This window comes from Meles meles, chromosome 16 (genome assembly GCF_922984935.1).
Source record: "Meles meles chromosome 16, mMelMel3.1 paternal haplotype, whole genome shotgun sequence".
NCBI classification, from domain to species: domain Eukaryota; kingdom Metazoa; phylum Chordata; class Mammalia; order Carnivora; family Mustelidae; genus Meles; species Meles meles.
In genome coordinates, this window is record NC_060081.1 from 8,033,302 (window position 1) to 8,039,801 (window position 6,500).

Below are 6,500 nucleotides of genomic sequence, written 5' to 3' on the forward strand. Positions count from 1 at the left end.
CGTGGTCTATCTTCCCGTCGTTTTAGATTCACTTCTCCGCCAGTCCTACCTTTCAGAAAGTGGTTGATTTTCTGTTTCTAGAGTTGCTGTTATTCTTCTCTTCGCTCTCGCGTTGGATTTGTAGGTGTTTGCTATGTTTAGATAAGCTATCGAGCTGATCTCCTGTTACCTGATGTAGTCTCCGGCTGCTACTTCTCCCCCATCTTGACTCCTCCCCTGTTAAGCCTCTTTTTGTATGTTTATTGTCCATTTGCATATATTCTTTGGAGGAATGTTTAAGCCTTTTGTTTTAATTGGGTTATTATATTTATTTATTTTGTAGTTGTTGTGGAGTATTAGGTGTTCCTTATATATTTTAGATTTTAATCCTTTATCAGATATATGATTTGCTTATATTTTCTCCCATTTTGTGAGTGTCCTTAAACAAACACAACATTTTAAAATTTATTTAGCCCAACTTACCTATTTTTTTTCTTTTGTTTCTTGTGTGGTTGGTGTCATAGTCAAGAAAACATTACCAGAGGAGGAGTCAAGATGGCGGAGGAGTAGCAGGGTGAGATGACATCAGATAGCAGGAGATCATCTAGACAGTTTGTCAAACCATTCTTAACACCTACAAATCCAATAGGAGATCAAAGAGGAGAAGAGCAGCAATTCTAGAAACAGAAAATTGACCACTTTCTGAAAGATAAGACCTGCGGAGATGTGAATCCAAAGCAATGGGAAGATAGACTGCAGGGGGAAGAGCCAGCTCTGTGCAACAGTGGAGCAATGGAGCACAAAATCTGAACTTTTAAAATATGCTCCTCTGTGGTCTCAGGTTCCATGGGGTCACTGAAGGATCGGGGTGTCTGAGTATCACAGAGCTTGCAGGTATTAGAGCAGGGAAGTTAGCTATGGAGATGGAGCAAAGAAGTGAGCTCTCAGCATGGGGTTACCTTAAAATGTGATCTGTGGCACAGTCAGACCACTGCTCTTTGAGCAGGGACCCCACAAGTGGCAGATACAGGGAGAGCTCCCTGGAAGAGCAGCAGTGATCTGCTTGGTTTGGAGACTGCAGTAGGGGCTGTATGCCTGAGAGAGAGATGCTTGGTCACAGGCCGGGTGAGCTAGGTGTGCAGCCAGAGGCCAGGGAGATGGGAGTGATTGAACGTTTTTCTCCCAGGGTACACTGAGGAGTGGAGTCTGAGTTTTCCATTCCTCTGGGCTGGAGACTGGGAGGCTGCCATTTTCATTCCCATCCTCCAGAACTCTACAGAAAGTGATCAGGGAACAAAAGCTCCTGAAAGTGAACCTGAGCAGATTATTTAGCCAGGCCCCTGGCAAGGGCAGTGTAATTCTTCCTCTAGCAAAGACACTTGAGAATCACTACAACAGGCCCCTCTCCAAGAAGATCAGCAAGAAATCCAGCCAAGGTCAAGCTCACTTATCAAGGAGAACAACAGAATTCCAGAGGAGGAGAAAGCAAAGCATGGGAATTCATGGCTCTCCATGATTCTTTCCATGATTCTATGATTCTTTAGTCTTGGAAAGTTAATTAATTAATTTTTTTTCTTATTCTATTTCTTAACTTTTACTCTTTCCTCTTTTAACATTTTAACTAGTTTATCTTAACAATACCTTTCATAAAAATTTTTTTGAACCTTCATTATTATAGTGATATTTTATCCTTCATTGTATCTAACTTTACTTTTTCTATACACATAGGGTTTTTCTCTTCTAAAAAAATTTGGGATACAACTTCTAATAGATCAAAATATACCCTAAATCTAATACAGGACTTTGTTCTAGTCTCCAGCCTAAGCAAATTCTATCCACTTTCTTTTTCTTTCTTTTCCCAAATAATTTATCTTATCAACTCCTTTTTCAGATTCTTTTTAAAATTTTTATCTTTACAGTCATATTCCTTCCCTTCATGGTGTTTACCCTTATTCATGTATGTGTGTGTGTATATATATATATTTAAATATTTCCATTCCTTAAAATTTTGGGAGGTAGTTTCTTTTAAGACACCAAAGTTCTCTCAAAATTAAGTGGTTGGCTCTGTTCTATTCACTAGTCTGATATCTATATTTTATTTTTCTTTTTTAAAAAATTATTTTGTTTTGAAAAATTTACCTCCTTTCTTCCCCCCATGATTTGGGGTCTTTTACAATTTGGTTAACTCACATTTCTCTTGGGTCTTTGCCACCCTTTTAGTATTTTAGTCTCTCCTTCAAATATTCTTATCTGGATAAAATGACAAGGGGGAAAAACTCACCACAAAAAATAAAAAAAAAGAAAAAGATGCAGTAATGAAGGCTAGGGACCTAATTAATACAGACATTGATAATATGTCAGATCTAGGGTTCAAAATGACGATTCTCAAGGTGCTAGCTGGGCTTGAAAAAGACATGGAAGATATTGGATAAATGCTGTCTGGAGAAATAAAAGCCCTTTCTGGAAAAATAAAGGAACTAAAATCTAACATAGTGGAAATAAAAAAAATTTATTAATGAGGTGTAATAAAAAATGGAGGCTCTTACTGCCAGGATAAATAAGTTAGCAGAGAGAATTAGTGATATAGAAGACCAAATGACAGAGAATAAAGAAGCTGAGCAAAAGAAAGACAAACAACTACTGGACCATGAGCAGAGAAATTGAGAGATAAATGATACCATAAAACAAAAAACAAAAAAAAATTAGAATAATTGGGATTCCAGAAGAAGAAGAGAGAGGGGAGCAGAAGGTACATTGGAGCAAATTATTGTAGATAATTTCCCTAATATCACAAAGGGAACAAGCATCAAAATCCAGGAGGCACAGAGAATCCCCCTCAAAATCAATAAGAAGAGGTCCACACCCATCATCTAATAGTAAGACTTACAAGTCTTAGTGACAAAGAGAAAATCCTGAAAACAGCTGAGGACAAGAAGTGTGTAACATACAATGGTAAAAATATTAGATTGGCATCAGACTTATCTACAGAGACCTGGCAGGCCAGAAAGAACTGGCATGATATATTCAGAGAACTAAACGAGAAGAACTTGTAACAAAGAATACTTTATCCAGCTAGGCTATTGTTGAAAATAGGAGAGATTTAAAAGCTTCCAGGAAAAACAAAAACTGAAAGAATTTGCAAACACCAAACCAGCTCTACAGGAAATATTGAAAGGGGTCCTCTAAGAAAAGAGACACCCTAAAAGTAGTAGACCAGAAAGGAAAAGAGACAATATACAGTAACAGTCACCTTGCAGGCAATAAAAAGGCACAAAATTCATATCTCTCAATAGTTACCCTGAATGTAAATGGGCTAAATGCCCCAATCAAAAGACACAGGGTATCAGAATCAATAAAAAACAAAACCCACTAATATGCTGCCTACAAGAAACTCATTTTAGACCCAAGGACACCTCCAGATTTAAAATGAGGGGTTAGAAAACAATTTACCATGCTTATGGATATCAAAAAGAAAGCTGGAGTGTCAATTCTTATATCAGATCAATTAGATTTTAAGTCAAAGACTATAATAAGAGATGAGGAAGGACATTATATCATACTCAAAGAGTCTGTCTAACAAGAAGATCTAATAAGTTTAAATATCTATGCCCCTAACATGGGAGCACGTAACTATATAAACCAATTAATTAAAAAATCAGAGAAACACATCAACAATAATACAATAATAGTAGGGCACATTAACACTCCCCTCACTGAAATGGACAGGTCATTCAAGCAAAAGATCAACAAGGGAATAAAGGCCTTAAATGACACCCTGAACCAGATGGACATCACAGATATATTCAGAACATTCCATCCCAAAACAACATAGTATATATTCTTCTCTAGTGCACATGGAACATTCTCCAGAGTAGATCACATCCTGGTCACAAACCAGGTCTCAATAGACACCAAAAGATTGGGATTGTTCCCTGCGTATTTTCAGACCACAATGCACTGATGCTAGAACTCAATCATAAGAGGAAATTTGGAAAGAATCCAAATACATGGAGGCTAAAGAGCATCCTTTTAAAGAATGAATGGATCAACCAGGAAATTAAAGGAGAATTGAAAAAATTCATTGAAACAATTGATAATCAAAGCACAATGGTTCAAAATCTGTGGGACACAGCAAAAGCATTCCTGAAAGGAAAATATGTAGCAATACAAGCCTTTCTCAAGAACCAAGAAAGGTCTCAAATACACAACCTAACTCTATACCTAAAGGAGATGGAGAAAGAAAAACAAAGAAAGCCTAAACCCAGCTGGAGAAGAGAAATAGTAAAGATCAGAGCAGAAATCCATGAAATAGAAAACAATAAATAAGTAAATAAGTAAATAAATAATTAAAACAGTACAACAAATCAATGAAACTAGGAGCTGGTTCTTTGAAAGAATGAATAAGATTTTTAAACCCCTGGCCAGAATTCTCAAAAAGAAAAGAAAAATGACCCAAATAAATAAAATCAGGAATGAAAGAAGAGAGACCACAACCAAAACCAAAGAAATACAGACAATTGTAAGAACATATTATGAGCAGCTATACACCAAGAAATTTGACAATCTGGAAGAAATGGATGCATTCCTAGGGACATATAAATTTCCAAATTTGAACCAGGAAGAAATAGAAAACCTGAACAGACACTTAACCAGTAAGGAGTTTGAAGCAGTCATCAAAAATCTCCCAATAAACAAAAGCCCAAGTCCAGAGGGCTTCCCATGGGAATTCTACCAAATATTTTTTTTAGGATTTTATTTATTTATTTGACAGAGATCACAAGTAGGGAGAGAGGCAGGCAGAGAGAAGAGAGAGAGGAGGAGGAAGCAGGTACCCTGCTGAGCAGAGAGCTTGATGTGGGGCTCAATCCAGGACCCTGGGATCATGACCAGAGCAGAAGGCAGAGGCTTTAACCCACTAAGCCACACAGGTGCCCCTCTACCAAACATTTAAAGAAGAATTAATCCCTATTCTCCTTAAACTGTTCCAAGGAATAGAAATGGAAGGAAATCTTCCAAACTCATTTTATGTGACCAGCATCACCTTGATCCCAAAACCAGACAAGGATCCCATCAAAAAAGAGAATTATAGACCAATATCCTTGATGAACACAGATGTGAAAATTTTCACCAAAATACTAGCCAATGGGATTCAACACTACATTAAAAGGATGAGTCACCACGACCAAGTGGGATTTATTCCAGGGCTGCAAGTTTGGTTCAACATTTGCAAATCAATCAATGTGATACAATACATTAATAAAAGAAAGAACAAGAACTACATGATACTCTTAATATGAAAAAGCATTTGACAAAGTACAGCATCCTTTCTTGATCAAAACTCTTCAAATTGTAGGGATAGAGTGTACATACCTCAATATCATCAAAGCCATTTATGAAAATCCCATAGCAAATATCATTCTCAATGGAGAAAAACTGAGAGCTTCTCCACTAAGGTCAGGAACACAGCGAATGTACATTATCAAAACTACTATTCAACATAGTACTAGAAATCCTCCAGCAATCAAACAACAAAAAGAAATTGAAGGCATCCGAATTGGCAAAGAAGAAGTCAAACTCTCACTCTTTGCAGATGATATGATACTTTATGTGGAAAACCCAAAAGACTACACTCCAAATCTGCTAGAACTTGTACAGGAATTCAGTAAAGTGTGAGGATATGAAATCAATGCACAGAAATCAGTTGCATTTCTGTACACCAACAACAAGACAGAAGAAAGAGAAATTAAGGAGTCAATCCCATTTATAATTGCACCCCAAACCATAAGATATCTAGGAATAAACCTAACCAAAGAGGCAAAGAATCTGTACTCAGAAAACTATAAAGTACTCATGAAAGAAATTGAGGAAGACACAAGGAAATGGAAAAATGTTCCATGCTCCTGGATTGGAAGAATAAATATTGTGAAAATGTCTATGTTACCTAAAGCAATCTACGCATTCAATGCAATCCTTATCAAAATCTCATCCATTTTTTCCAAATAAATGGAATGAATAATCCTACAATTTATATGGAACCAGAAAAGACCTCGAATAGCCAAAGGAATATTGAAAAAGAAAGTCAAAGTTGTGTCATCATAATTCCGTACTTCAAGCTCTATTACAAAGCTGTCATCATCAAGACAGTATGGTACTGGCACAAAAACAGACACATAGCTCAATGGAACACAATAGAAATCCCGGAAAGAGACCCTCAACTCTTTGGTCAACTAATCTTCAACAAAGCAGGAAAGAATGTTCAATGGAAAAAAAGACAGTCTTTTCAATAAATGTAGTTGGGAATATTAGACAGCCACATGCAGACAAATGAAACTGGATCATTTCTTTGCACTACACATGAGGACAGACTCAAAATGGATGAAGGACCTCAATGTGAGAAAGGAATCCATCGAAATCCTTGAGAAGAACACAAATAGCAACCTCTTGGACCTCAGTCACAGAATTTCTTCCTAGGAACATTGCCAAAGGCAAGGGAAGCAAGGGCAAAATGAGCTATTGGGACT